Below are 14,542 nucleotides of genomic sequence, written 5' to 3'. Positions count from 1 at the left end.
AAACATCTCACACCAACATGATCCTGATGAACTCAACGGCTGGGATGAACTCAACTGCTGTATCCATTAGTTCCCAGTAAATAGGAGAGAAATTAATTGCAGTTACTAACAACATGACTGTTCCAGAAAAGCCTTTTCCCCCTTTTGAAAAAGTTTTGTTAAGCATGATTCAAAACAGTAACGATTCTTTTAGAAAGATCATAGACAAGTTCCAACGAGTTGAACAAACTCATCAAGAGTTAACTATGGTTACAAAAGTTTCCTTACTAATCTGAGGGGCCATAAATATAGAGTTTAAACTTTATTATGACAAAGATAAATGATGAATACATACCTGGTGCCCACAAATCTGGCAGTATAACTGCAGTTTTCTAAACTATTGTTTGAGGCTGAGAATTGTTTCCTAGACTGTACGTTCTGCTTTCCTCCTTGCTAGGGACATTTGGTGGGGTGATGAATAAGAGCTGGATGACTGCCAATTATGATGTACCTGTTCTAATTGCTTAAATCTATGCCAAGAAGTAAAGCTTTTTGTAGCAGCACACACCTCGAGTTTGTGTCTATCTGTTACGCCGAATCCGTTCTCTACCTGAAATCCAAGCCTTGAACCCTCTGCTGACACACTCCTGTGGGTGGTCTGCGGCAGGTTTCCCTGCCGTTTTCTTACAGATGTGTAGGATGGATGTTTATATAGAAGGTACCGTAAGGTTCTAAGACTACTTATTTTCCCTGTAGATGGCTGTATTAGTTATCTTACATGTTGCTGGAACAAAGTTAGTTAACAAAGCAATTAAAGGAAGGAACTGTTTATTTCGGCTCACAGTTCAAGGGTAAACCAGAGTGGCAGAAGCTTGAGGTGGCCAGTCCACCAGGAGGCTTGATTCTCAGCACCCACGTGGTGGCTCACAACTGTCTACAACTCTAGTTCCAGGAGATATGATGCCTTTTCTGACCTCTATAGATCATGCATGCTGCATGTGGTGTATAGATAAACACACAGACAAAACACCTGTACAAATATAAATACACAATAAGTAGATAGATTGAATAAATAAAAAAGATTGTGGGAATGACTGCACAGAGAGGAACACGATAGAGGAAAACACCTGGAGCTGACCTCTGGCTTCCATGTACATTCACACTCATCGCAGGTACATGGGCACCTGATGTACAGGTGCACAAATACTTAACAAATACATATAACTAACACACACGTGCGCACACACACACACACACACACACATGCACGCACGCACGCAAGCAAGCACGCACGCATGCATGCATGTACGCACACACACACTAAATAAAACAAAAAAAAATCCCTGTTCTGATTGTGCACATTAGTACAGCCCTGGTTTAGAGGACTACTAATTCATTCTCAGACTTCTGGGAATGAATAAGGATTTCAGGGTACTCCATCTTCAGGAGACAGGGTCTCTGTCTCTGCCTGCTTAAGGCCCCACAAATAAACCTATAATAAACTACTCTCTAAAACTTAAAAATATTTCATGGCTACTATAATAAGAATATTAATTAGTAAGCTATCCAAAGTTACTCCTATTGGAAACATTCTCATTTCTGATAATTCTAAACATGAGAGTGTGGCATAAGGGCAAGGGCTACTCATGCTGGGAGCCAAGCACCCCCGTCTCAGGAATTTTCTCAGGAATGCTTCACTTTTACAGCCTTTGTCTCTGGGAAACCTAGCCAGCTATCTGTTCCTATCACTTTTTGAACAAATCTTTTATTTTTTTTAAGATTTTTTATTTATTATATATAAGTACACTGTTGCTGTCTTCAGACACACCAGAAGAGGTAATCAGATCTCATTACAGATGGTTGTGAGCCACCATGTAGTTGCTGGGATTTGAACTCAGGACCTCTGGAAGAGCAGTCAGTGCTCTTAACCACTGAGCCATCTCTCCAGCCCTGTTCCTATCGCTTTTACAGCCTCTGGTTCTGGGAAACCTAGACAGTTGTCTTTTCTTATCAGTTATACCTGCAATTTACAGTTTATGGCTATAAGAGGGTGGTGACGGTGATGAATTGATCTTGGGCCCTGGGTGGTCTTTCCGCTTGCTTGTCTTTTTTTTTTTTTTTAAGATTTATTTTATTTATTATATATAAGTACACTGTAGCTGTCTTCAAATACACCAGAAGAGGGCATCGGATCTCTTTACAGATGGTTGTGAGCCACCATGTGGTTGCTGGGAATTGAACTCATGACCTTTGGAAGAGCAGTCGGGTGCTCTTAACTGCTGAGCCATCTCTCTAGCCCCTTGCTTGTCTTTTTAAGCCGATGCCCTGAAATAAAGTTTGAGAGCTTGATCAGACAATCCGCATACTCTTCTTCTTTGTGCCTCCTGTCTCCCATTCTTTCACTCCCTCCCCAGGTCTCCGCTGAACGCCCCACCCCCACCCCCCGCAGGTTGGGGCATACCAGAAACCACGTAGGAGGGTCACAAGTTCCAGGCCTCTCTGGATAACTTAGTGAGCTCTTGTCTAAAATAAAATGTAGACAAAATAGGGCGGAAGTGCTGTATCTAGAGCTCAGTGGTAACGAGCTTAACCAGCATGTGCAGGAGGCCCCGCTTTCAATTCCTGGCAGTGAATTAAAAAGACTAAAACACAAAACAACCAAACCAGACATGGTGGTTTATGGTTAGAATCCCAGCATTCAGGAGGCAGTATTGGGAGTTCAAGGCCAGTCTGGCTACAAAGCAAATTCCAGGACAGCCAGGGCTAAGCAGAAAAATCCTGCCTCAAAAATCCAGACAGGATGTTCTGCTAAAGCAAGCACGTGAAAGGACACATGATGAAGGACTCTTTGATAACAACATGCATGTATTGGTCTGCCTTACATTGCATAGTTGAGCCGTATTTGTTGGGACTCCATAGAGAGAAGTGGCACCAAAAAACTTCTGGTGCTGCTGCAGTTTCTTGTCACTTCTGCGGACTCAGGGTGATTGACAGAGTGATGTCAGCTAAGACAGACACGTGTGCTGAGGCAAGACACAAGGAGGACAGGTGATGTTTGGAGAGTGTATAAAAGGACAGTGACAGAGGCTGAGCTTAGCTCGGTTACAGTGCAACACTTGTGGGTCTCGTATCTTCGCTGACCTTCGCTTCCCTGAGAGATGCACAGCCCAGTTCTCCTGGCATTCCGGTGAACTCAACTGCCGATTTCCAGACAACACAGATGGGAGTTGCTCCAAAGAACCTTTCTAAACAGGTCCACTTCCCCCCCAGCCCCCCAACACTCCTTCCTTTCCCACTATCTCTGGTAGGTGGTTGTTGTGGTTTGCCCCGGAGTATTTTGATGCTAATTCTGCTGCCCCAAGGACAGCTGCCTAGTCACTACTCAGGACTCAGGTGACTTCGCCAGAACCTTCTCTCCATTGAATTTGTAAAATACAGGTGAGGGGCAGGTACAGGATAGAAGGAGGCCTGTCATTGGAGGAGAAGGAAGGATGGGTGGGAGAGAAGTTTGAAGGAAGAGGAGGAGATTGGAACGGAAAGACGGAAGAGACTGGAGGGAGAGGGCGAGAAGCTGTGACAGGAGAATGTGGCGGGTGACATTAAGATTCCATGCTGTATCTTTACAGGTTGTTATGAATGTTTTTAAGGGATGGATGTGTATTGGGCTTTGTATGTTTAGGTGGGTAATTATATCTTACCAATTGGGTCAAAGGTTATTGTGTTGTGTGTTCTTTCATGTGTAGATTTAAGTGTAATGGAGTGTGGGGCGGCTGGTCTGGGCCACCACGGAATTGGAATGTGTGGTTCTGGCAAGATATCCCGCAGATATCTTGGGGCACTGCGGTGCCGGACCTAGTAGGGATAAAAGACAACCGTACTTTTTTATTTTTTATATTTATACAACAACAGGTGGTGGGCTAATAGGGAGGTTAAAGCATTTAAGAACCATCATTAAAAATAAGTTTTGAAAAAAAATTAAAGCTACACCAAATATTTAAACACATGAGTCTATGGGGCTATTCCTGGGCAAACCACCACAGATCATCCCAAGAACATATTATAATCAGATAGCATGCTGGCAATGCATGGATGATGTGAGGGAAGGACGTGTGGTGAGCTGAACCGGTGCTGAGAAAAACATCTGATGAAGCTCGGTAAAGCTCAATGCCTAGTCTTGGCTTTCTGAGTTACTTTCCTTCCTTTTCTAAGTTTTTTGGTTTTACTCTCTCACCGCTCCCCCCACCCCCACCCCCACCCCCCATTTTCTTTCCCCTGCTTTTCTCTCCTAGAGACAGAGCCTTGCTACATAGCCTGGGCTGGAACTTGAGATCCTCCTTCTGCTCCAGAGTGCTCTATTTACAGAAATATGCAGCTCGTTTGGCTTCAATGTCTGCTCTTCTACTCCTTGGTTGCTGGGGGATCCAGCAAAGGATCATAAAAAGAGGCTTGGACACACCCCTTCCTATGGCAAATAGGAAATGAATCAGGAATGCACATGTGACCTTTAGTGGCTATTTGAGGTAGAAGAATCACTGCCACTCACTCCTTTATACTTTTGACTCTGGAGCCAAGAAAACATTGTGTAGGCTTTGTTTTTGTTTGTATGTCTGAGAATCACCCAAATATTCTAGAGAGAGACACCATAAGCCTCTCTTCCTCCAGAGTGTTCACTATTCCTCCCATCTACTATTAACTTATAAGTCTGAAACAGATTTTAATCAGGATTTATGGTGTGGTTCTGTGAGGTATTAATCTCTAGTCAAGTACTGTGAGAAGAATTATTCTAGCTCACCTATATAGATGACACATAGTCCTGGTATTTTATTTATAAGCTGTAAACCTACATTGGGCAGATTTTGGAGTTATTCTAACCTACATCTCAGCCAATGTCCTTTGTGGTCGTTGTTTCTCCTGGCCACGCGTCCATCTCCTCTCATTGTAGTCTCTTCTTCTCCTCTCATTTCTTCTCAGACCCGTCACTCAATCCTTAAGTCCTGCCTTTCTCCTTACTGCCCAATCACAGGCTTTAGCCTTTATTGACCAATTAACTTTAAATTCGGGATCAAGGTTTACAGAGCATCACTCGGTGTACATGAAGGGCAACCAGATCTTGGGGTACAGAATTTAGAATGTATGTATTTGAATACACAGCAGCACCAGAGCAACTGCCAGCAAAGGACTTTCTTCCGCAAGTCTGTATATACTCATTAAAGGGATCAAAACACAATTATCCCTGCGCAGAGAGGAAGGAGTTTCGTCCTTTCTGAACTTGAATCTCAGGCTAGCCTCTTGTTTCCAGGTGTAGTAAGTAGTTTCTGCTCCCCCACAGTTTATTTCACTTGTGTTTATTTGTTGACACAGGGTCTCAGGTAGCTTAGGCTGGCCTGGCACTCATTATGTAGCTGAAGATGGTCTTGAACTCTTGATGTTCCTGCCTCTGCCTTCCAGGCACTGGTATTACAGGTGTGCACTACCAGCTTTCCCATTGGTTCTTCTAGCTGATTCCACTGCCCGTCCTTTCTCTGTATCTCTAGTGTTTGCGTGTGTTATAGGGTCTGGGAGCTACTCCAGGCCCTCAGGGTTATACACCTCCCTATTGACCTGAAGTCTAGACCCCCTCTGATTCTGTGGTCACCATTCCTGACTTTTTCTCATTCTTTTGTTTCATTCTTTCACTTAAGTCGCTGAAAAAAAACCCCACAGCTATGAGACTCTTATTAAAGGAAAGGTATGAGTGGGAGGGAGCAGAGAGTGGAAAGAATGGGCAGACCATGGTCCATCACTCTCAGGTCTTTCACCCCCAACCCTGAAGCAATTGTTCACTCTGAATGGAGGCTGTTCATTAACCCAGCCTCACTCTAGCTCCAGGGAAGAGGCGATAGAAAGGAAGGTGGATAGAAACTTCCTGCGATTCTGTCCCAGGGATGTGAGCTGTAAGTTGGTCACATATCTCCCCTCCGAATAGAGGTAGTTTTATTGAAAAAATGTTCTCAAAACATTTATTTTTTTGACACAGAGTCTCACTAGGTAGCCCAGGTTAGCCTGGCCTGGAACTTTGTGTGACCGACCCATGGCCTCTAACTCCGGAGTGCTGGGATTGAAGGTACATGCCATCAAGTTCAATGTTTATCTTTCTATTATCTCTAGTTATGCATGTGAGAAGGGCCAGAGGGCACTGTATGTGGGCATGCGTCCATGAGTTTGGTTACCTTGGGAGGCCAGAGGCATAGGATCAGTACAGAGCTTGAGTTACAAGTGGTTGTGGAAGTGGAACGAAGACCATTTATTAGATACTGATTTATTTAGTAATTTTCTTAAAGCACTGTTGGCACTTACGGATTTGCCAAGCATAGTTTCACTTACTACCTGGGACAGGAAGACCTGGAGAAATAGCTAAAGCCATGGGTGGCTGCCCTTAACCTGTCGACCGCCACTTTTGCTTCTGTGAAATCTTGCTGGCTTCCCCTCCCCCGTAGTGTTATGGGGTACCTGAAAAACAAAACAGCGTGTGAGGGCTGAGTCAAACTGTGTGGTCTCTTTATATCCCCACTGGTCGAGCTGTCCCAGGCAGAGTAGAGGGAACTAGCCTCCATCTTTGATTTGTTCCAGTGTTTAAAGGCAAACCCCTCAGTTACAATGTGTACAGAAAGGCAGCCATAGACACCTGCAGCAAGCAACATTGTTTACAGAAGTGGAGAACAACAGTTAAGTGGTCAGCCGGGTTATCTTAACCCTTAGGTCAGAGATACATTATATAAGAATTTATTCTAGTAATTTATAACTGCTCTACCTGACTGGAGACCAGTTTACCCAAAGTAGTTTTGGCACTTAAGGTATTCCTAGGAATACTTTCATGAGATGGCATAGCTAAAGTTCAGTAGCCCGCTGCAGTGGCTTTAGAGTAAAGTGAGACTACAAACTGGGCCCCCGTGAGAGCCTTTCAGGAGCTGTCCTGGCTTTGGTCCACCAGTGACATCACCTCTCTTTCACTCTCATGGTCTCAGATGGTTTGTTCTAGAAAGATTCCCACAACAGTCCTGGACTGCCTTAAGTGGGTGCTGGGTTTGGAACTATGGGTCCTCTGAGAGAGCCATACATGCACTTAGCCACTGAGACATCTTTCTAGCACCCTTTCTCATCTTTAAAATATGGGATACACTTAGTATAAACTTTGAAACAAACAAACAAACAAACAAACAAACAAAAAAAGAATAGCAAAGGGGGCTCAAAGTCTGAACAGTCAGAGATAACTTCTTGCCTAGATCTTGCTTGAGTCACAGTGAAAAGGGCGGATTGAAATCCAGGTTTATGGGAAGAGAGGTCACATCACTAAGAGGCTCCCTGTCAGATGGGAACAGAATTCCCGAAATATGACAGTTCCCAGGACTAAAGGGGAGATAAGCCTGCCTCCACAAATGGGTCATTTTCAGTTTCCTTTTTTCTTTTTTCTTTTTTTTTTTCGGAGCTGGGGACCGAACCCAGGGCCTTGCACTTGCTAGGCAAGCGCTCTACCACTGAGCTAAACCCCCAACCCCTTCCATGCTATTCTAAATAATTAGTAGCTCCCATCCCCCCAAACACACACACACAGTGGTCATGGACTGGGCTGGACAGCATGTGCATTTAGTTGACAACTAAGGAACAACCAATGCTGGACACGTTGGCTCACAGCACTTTGCTTTACTTCCAGGACTTGGGAGGCAGATGCACACAGGTCTCTGAGAGTTTGAGGCCAGCCAGGGCCACATGGTGAGACTCCGTCTCAAAAAACAAACGCAAAAACTCAAAAAACACGGCATTGCTAAATTCCTGTCACTTTAATGAATCTAGGGTTGTTATGTCCCCTGGAGCGATCTCCCTTAAAGAACTAATTCTGCAATGAGTCATCTTTCAGCAGTGGATGCTTTTCTAAACTCATTTGCTCAGAATGTTAGTTTCCTCCCTCCTTCCTTTGTTGATTGCACTTTCCCTGTCTTTTTCCTCTTCCCCTTCTTGGTCCTTATTATCTCTTCCTATGTTTCCTGTCCAGAGGGGTGGGTTCAGCCTCAGCTCCAGGACAGGGGACTTGGCACTGGGGTTCAGGCTTCTCATAGGGCTGGGAGGCTACAGTTTGCCTGGAGAGGGTGACCATCCCAGCTACTGGGGACACTGTAGAGGCCTCCTCTTGTTTGCCTTCAGTAGTGGGAGGGGGCTTTCCCAGGTGGAGCAAGGCTGGGCACCTATTGCAAGCAGGGTGGAGGTTGGCAGGGCCACTCCTGGTGTGGTGGTTGCCCCAAGAAACCTGGGCATTTGTTTGAGCTCTTGACTGTATGCTGTGTGACATTATTCCTGGGGCGATGTCTACTCATCTCAGATAGGGAACTGACCCAAAGTAAGGATACCATTAAAATCTGTGAGTGTGAATCCATGAGTTTTTATTGGGGTTATTGCTAGGAGTAACTAGGATTGAGGGTTACTTAATAATAGCAAAGATGACTCAAAAGCAGCTGCAGCATCAAAAGTTCATCTTAGCAGAGTGACAGCCTAGGAAAACTAGAAACCATAAAAGCCTACTGTACAACTCACCAGAAGCTTGATAGGTTGAAGAGTCTACCAGGTTGCTAGTTGGTCTGAGTCTCTTCTAGGTAGCTGAACTATTCTCTATCTTGTAGGCAGCTTGACTGGTGTGAGAATGTCAACAGTCTTTCAGTCCTTACTGCTCATATAACCTTGGGGAGGGGCCTAGTGCATCTGATCAGTTCCAGGGACTTCCTAAGCCTTCTGACTTGTTAATTTCCTGGATCGTAAGTCTCTCCCTTGCTGCTCTCCAAGATGAGATGATTTTTAACTCAGAGGAAATTGCTATACCACAAATATGACTTTGATTTTAATATTCATAGTCAGATAGACATGTAGAATTTAGAGATAAAATAGTTATAAAATGAGGATGAGATGAGATGAGATAATAATAACACCATTTGGGTTTGATATGCCACACATACACACAGTACATTCAAGCTTGCTCACTGTATGTGTGTGTGAATATATATATATATCATATATACATATGGTATATCTTATTTCTTTTAAGACAGGTTCTTACTATGTAGCTCTAGAATTCATTATGTAGACCAGACTAACCTTGAATACACCGAACTCTTTTTTTCTCTGCCTCTTATATACAATTACAGGGCTTCAGCTGTGCTTCTAATGCCAATGAGACCCAAGGTGATCTTGAGTCTGCATGTCTGATTATTTGCTGTAACTTAAAAAGACTTCACAAGGAACATAAGAAGAAAAGACACAATGCTTAGGAATCCCCCCAGCACACACACACGTGCACTGCAAGACTGGGTTTCTCTGGAAACCCAGCCTTGGCCCTGGAACTCACTCTGTAGACCAGGTTGGCCTCTCTGCCTGCTGCTGTCTCCCACATGCTGAGATTAAAGGTCTGTGCCGCTGCCATCTGGCTGGAATCCTGTCCTTTGCATGTTTGAGCTTCATTATAAGCTTGTGGTGCCTTTGTTTGTTTGTTTGTATTTGTGTTTGTTTGTTTGTTTGGTCTTGCAACGTAGCCCAGGTTGGCCTCTAATTCATGGCACTTCTCTGCCTCAGGTGTCTTGAGTGCTCGGATTACAGACATGCACTCATGTGTCTCCTTCCAAATATACTCTCAGAGTCTCGAAAAGTCGGCAGAGCACAAGCTTTTTGCTTCACATGTTATATCTCCACCATGGAAGCAAAATGGAAGGACCACCGTGGTTTCTCGCCTATGGAAATCCTCAGAGCAGCTGGAGCAGTAAGTCCACCGGAGTCACGTGGTCTTTCTGTCAGTTCTCAGGCCTCACACTCAAAAGAGATCTGAAACCCCCCAGAGAGCGATGGTCCTCCTGAAACTAAAAAGGAAACAAACACAGAAGTCGAAGGGCTCTGCTCTGTACAAAGCGGGCCGAGGGTTCTTGAGTTGCTCCTACAAGATAGCCCAGCTCCACCAATCCTACCCAGAGTAAACCACTGGCAACTCACGCGTTTACGACTGACTGTACACTCGATTCCCAGCACTGCTAAGGAAAAGGAGGAGGAATGGGGGAGCGGGGTTGGGGATAGGAGGGGGAAGGACCATATATCATAACCTTGGAAGTTAGAAAAAGAAACTCGTTTCTGTAGTCGTTGGTGTGTTTAGTTTTGCAGTCAGGTATCATGAAGGCCAAATGTTTTGATCGTCTAATGAGGCTCTGCTGCCCCCATGTGGTAAAGAGGCCGTACTATTTTAGACTAGACTTTTATGGTCTTTGTGCTTTATTTTTTTCCTCATTAATTAATTTATTTATTCATTTACTTTACATCCCTGTCGCAGCCTGTCCCTCTCCTCCCAGTACGCCCCTCACACAGCTCTTCTTTGAGGAGGGGGAGACCCCACCTGGGTATCACCCCACTCTGGCAATCAAGTCACTGCAGGACTAGGTGTATCCTCTCCCACTGAGGCCAGACAAGATAGCCCAGCTGGCGGAGCAGGATCCACAGGTAGGCAACAGAGTCAGGGACAGTCCCCCTCCCCCTGCTCCAGTTGTTGGGGAACCAAGTGCACATCTGCTACATGTAGGGTGGGACAGAGGGTAGGAAGTGGGGAGGGGATGAGAGGTGGAGACCTAGGTCCGGCTTATGTATGCTGATGGTTCAGTCTGGGAACCCCCAAGGGTCAGGTTAGTGGATTCCGTTGGTCTTCCTATGGAGTTCCTATCCTCTCCAGGTCCCTCAGTCCTTCCCCCAACCTCTCCACAAGACTCCCCAAGCTCCATCTAATGTTTGGCTATGGGTCTCTGCATCTGTTTCAGTCAGCTGCCGGGTGGATCCTCTCAGAGGACAATTATGCTAGGCTTCTGTCTACAAGCAAAACGAGCATTCTTGCCCATGAGATGGCTCTCAAGTTGGGCCACTCATTGGTTGGCCATTCCCTCAGTCTTTGCTCCATCTTTGTCCCTGCACTCCTTGTAGGCAAGGTAAATTTGGGGTCAGATGGAGCAACTGAGGGAAGTTGCTGTTGCTGGCAGCCAGTGACTAGAGTGACTAGAGTAGACTTTTCTCTGGGGGAATAAAGCTCGATTCATTGGGGTCAGCACCCCTGTGACCATTGAGAAACTCTCTGAACTCTTTTAAACTCTTTGGGGATTGGCAAGAGGGAGAAGAGAAAAAGAGGAGAAATCTCTCTCTCTCTCTCTCTCTCTCTCTCTCTCTCTCTCTCTCTCTCTCACACACACACACACACACCACACACATTTTGGATGGAGCAAACTCCGAGGAGCCGGCTCCAACAAACTTCTCATATATACACAATTTTGGGAATGCACAGAGTTTTAAAATTGGACAATGCATTTTATACATCTAAGGCCTTTAAAAATTGGTGTTTAACTTTCAATGTCTCACACTCTGCTGGCATTCCCTACAACCCTCAGGGACAGGCTATTATGGAGAAAGCACATCGAACCCTAAAGATTCAAATATTTAAGCTACGAATGGAGATTATGACTACTCTTCTCCTTAGCTCTACCAGTGCTGGCCCCCATCATTAGCGTGACCCCTCAATTGCCAGATCCATGCTTGACTCTCCTCAGTTTACCCTGTGCTGTCTAAGGTGGCCTTAGACACCTGATTTTCTAGAAAACACCAACTTGATTTCCAGAAGGTTTACAAGTTTGCACTCCCACCAGCACTGGAGGAGCATTCCACACCCTCGCCAGCGTGTGCTGCTGCCTTGCGCTCTTATACAGCTAAAGTAGCCACGGAGGAAGAGACGAATTAGCCAGCAGCTGGCTGGCTTTCCCAGTCCTGACATGATCTCTCTCTGAGTCAGTTACAAAGGGAGAAAGTAGTCAGAGGTCAAACGGTTCTGTTTAAATGAAACTTTATACTGTTAGAGGTCAGGTTTGAATTGCAGCCCTTGACTTGCCGGTCCGGAGATGGTATTTTAAATGAGAAGAAAAAAAGACTTAGGGGCTGGAGAGATGGCTCAGCGGATAAGAGCACTGATTGCTCTTCCAGAGGTCCTGAGTTCAAATCCCAGCAACCACATGGTGGCTCACAACCATCTGTAATGGGGTTCAATGCTGTCTTCTGCTGTGTCTGAAGACAGCGACAGTGTATTCATATAAATAAAATAATCTAAAAAAAAAGAAAAGAAAAAAAACTTTTTTTGCGTGGTTTTTGTCTGTATGCAGATCTGTAGACCATGCATGTTTTTGATGTCTGGTGGAGGTTAGAGAGAGTGTCAGATCCCCTGAAATTGGAGTTATGGATAGTTTGTGAGCCACCACGTGGGTGCTGGGAATGGAACTTGCTCTTAAATACTCTGCTATCTCTTCACCTCTCAGAGACAAAAGATTATAAAATTTTAGGTGCCTACAGTCTTTGTTATGGCGCCAGATCAATTAGCTGTCATGAAACCTCACCGAATATTCTATCGTGAGAGTTAGTCTAAACCCTATACTGTACTTGTGCTTGTACTTGTAGCTGATGTTTACTGAGTACATACCATATGCCAATACTAAGCTACGCTTCCCAGACAGTTTCTCACTCACCCATCACAAATCTATGAAATGGGCACCATGATTTTGTCCGTTTCACATATTTAGAGAGTAAGATGAAGTAACTTACTTAAGGTAAGTCCTTGCTAACGGGAAGGAAAGTGGTTCGAACCCAGACAATAGCCTTAAGGCCTCATCACTAGGCCACTCTTCTTGTTCTTATTTTAACTGGGAACACTTCAGTGAAGACGCTGGCCAGCCTCAGCATGACAAACATGGCTCTGGCAGGCCTTGCCCTTCTCCCCTCTGCCTTGCTAAAACCCGTTTGATTACATTCCTAGAACTAGTCACCAAGGTCTAGATTCTCACTGGCCATTTCCTTCTCCTGAGGCTTACTACTGAGGTCCGGCTATCAGAGTATTGAACGAAGTCCAGCAACTGAAAGTCCCTTTTGGCTCGCCTAATTAAACATCCGGTTAAAATTAAACACCTCATCCTAACACAGGGTTTCTCCTTGTATCTTTATAGACTGCGTTTTTTCTATGACCACATCTGTTCCCTGTATCCAGAGGGAGTCCTTTGTCCCCTCTGGGACAAATATCCTTTTCCCTTCTTCCTTCCTTGATCCTTCCCCTTCTCTCTCATTCTCTATTTCCTGGTTTTGTCCCGTATTCCTTGCCCTTTGTCACTCTGGGGCAAAAAAAAAAAAAAAAAAAAATGTCTTTCCTTTGTGCTGAGAACTTGGTCTTGGGGGTTCTGTGCGTATACTGATTGCAATATTCAGCAGATGAAATTAAACTAAATGAACTAATTAAAAAAAACATATAGCTTAAATAAGGCTAACAAGGCCAGCCACAAGCACTTTTAGCTAGATTTAATTAATATATCTTTCTGATGCCACTAGATTCTCTTGCAGGGTTAAATTCTTCTTAGATTCTGTTCATAGCTTTGACACATTGTGGAAACTTATTAAGTAACCTTTCTTCCTGTTTGTTTTCTGTCTTACAGAGTCTCTCCAAGACACCATTGTTTGGCTCCATATTTGCTTGGTATATTGATTTTAGGTTATTAACGTTCATTTTAAGGGTGACATAGTATACTGGTCTTATATAAGAGTTTGGGAGATAGTCTTCTGTCTGGTCTCATCTTGCCACTTGCAGGCTAGGGACTCCAGACACAACAGCTAGTCTGCTAGCATTTTGGTCTACTGGGATGGGCTGCCTTGACTGTGACTCTGCACTGTAATCTGTCTTCCTGAAGTAGAGGCAAGAAGTCATCAGGCTGGGTGGGAAGCACCCACTGAGACACCTCAGCCCACTTACATGTCTTTAAATACAGCAGCCACAGGCTAGATAGCGGTGGTACATGCCTTTAATCCTAGCACATCCTAGCCACCCATTGTTGCCTTTTATTGAAATGAGGATTAAAAGATGTATGGATCCTTTGTTCCTCCAAAGTGGCTAAATACTCCAAGAACTCTTGTTTAAGATTTACTCAGTCAACATTTGAAAGAGGAAAATTTTGGTGGAACTAGCATGCTTTTCAATCTAAAGGATTAAAATGAGAGAACATTTCAGCCAACATCTTTATGTTTTTTTAAGCAGTTGGTGGTTTATTAATAGGGCCTGAGTCTTCTCTTGCGTCGTTGATTCCCTCCAGACTCCCGGGTGTGAGTATTCAAGAGTGTCACATGAGCAGAGATCTACATGCATGAAAGCTTCATTAATTTTTTACTGGTAATGTGAGATGAGAAGGCTCAGTGCTGACCAGCTGTATTTTGAACTCAACTACAGACATTAATTATGTATACATGGAAAATGATTTGGAACAATTATAGTCTGTTAGGCCTTTGCTTCCTGTTATAATTCTAGATAAATTAGAGTATGATTATAACCAATTATGTTGTTTCAGTTATCATTCCCAAGTGATCCAAGCCTTACTCCATGATCCCTGGTGGTAGTCTGTTTCATAATTCTAGTAAACCAGCTATGTAGTTTGCTCTTAATAAACTTCTGTGCACAGTATTAAACGTTAGAATAAAATGGAGACCCCTCCGAGGTATC

The sequence above is a fragment of the Rattus norvegicus genome, chromosome 13 (assembly GCF_036323735.1).
Source record: "Rattus norvegicus strain BN/NHsdMcwi chromosome 13, GRCr8, whole genome shotgun sequence".
Lineage (NCBI taxonomy): Eukaryota > Metazoa > Chordata > Mammalia > Rodentia > Muridae > Rattus > Rattus norvegicus.
This window is presented reverse-complemented; position numbering follows the sequence as displayed.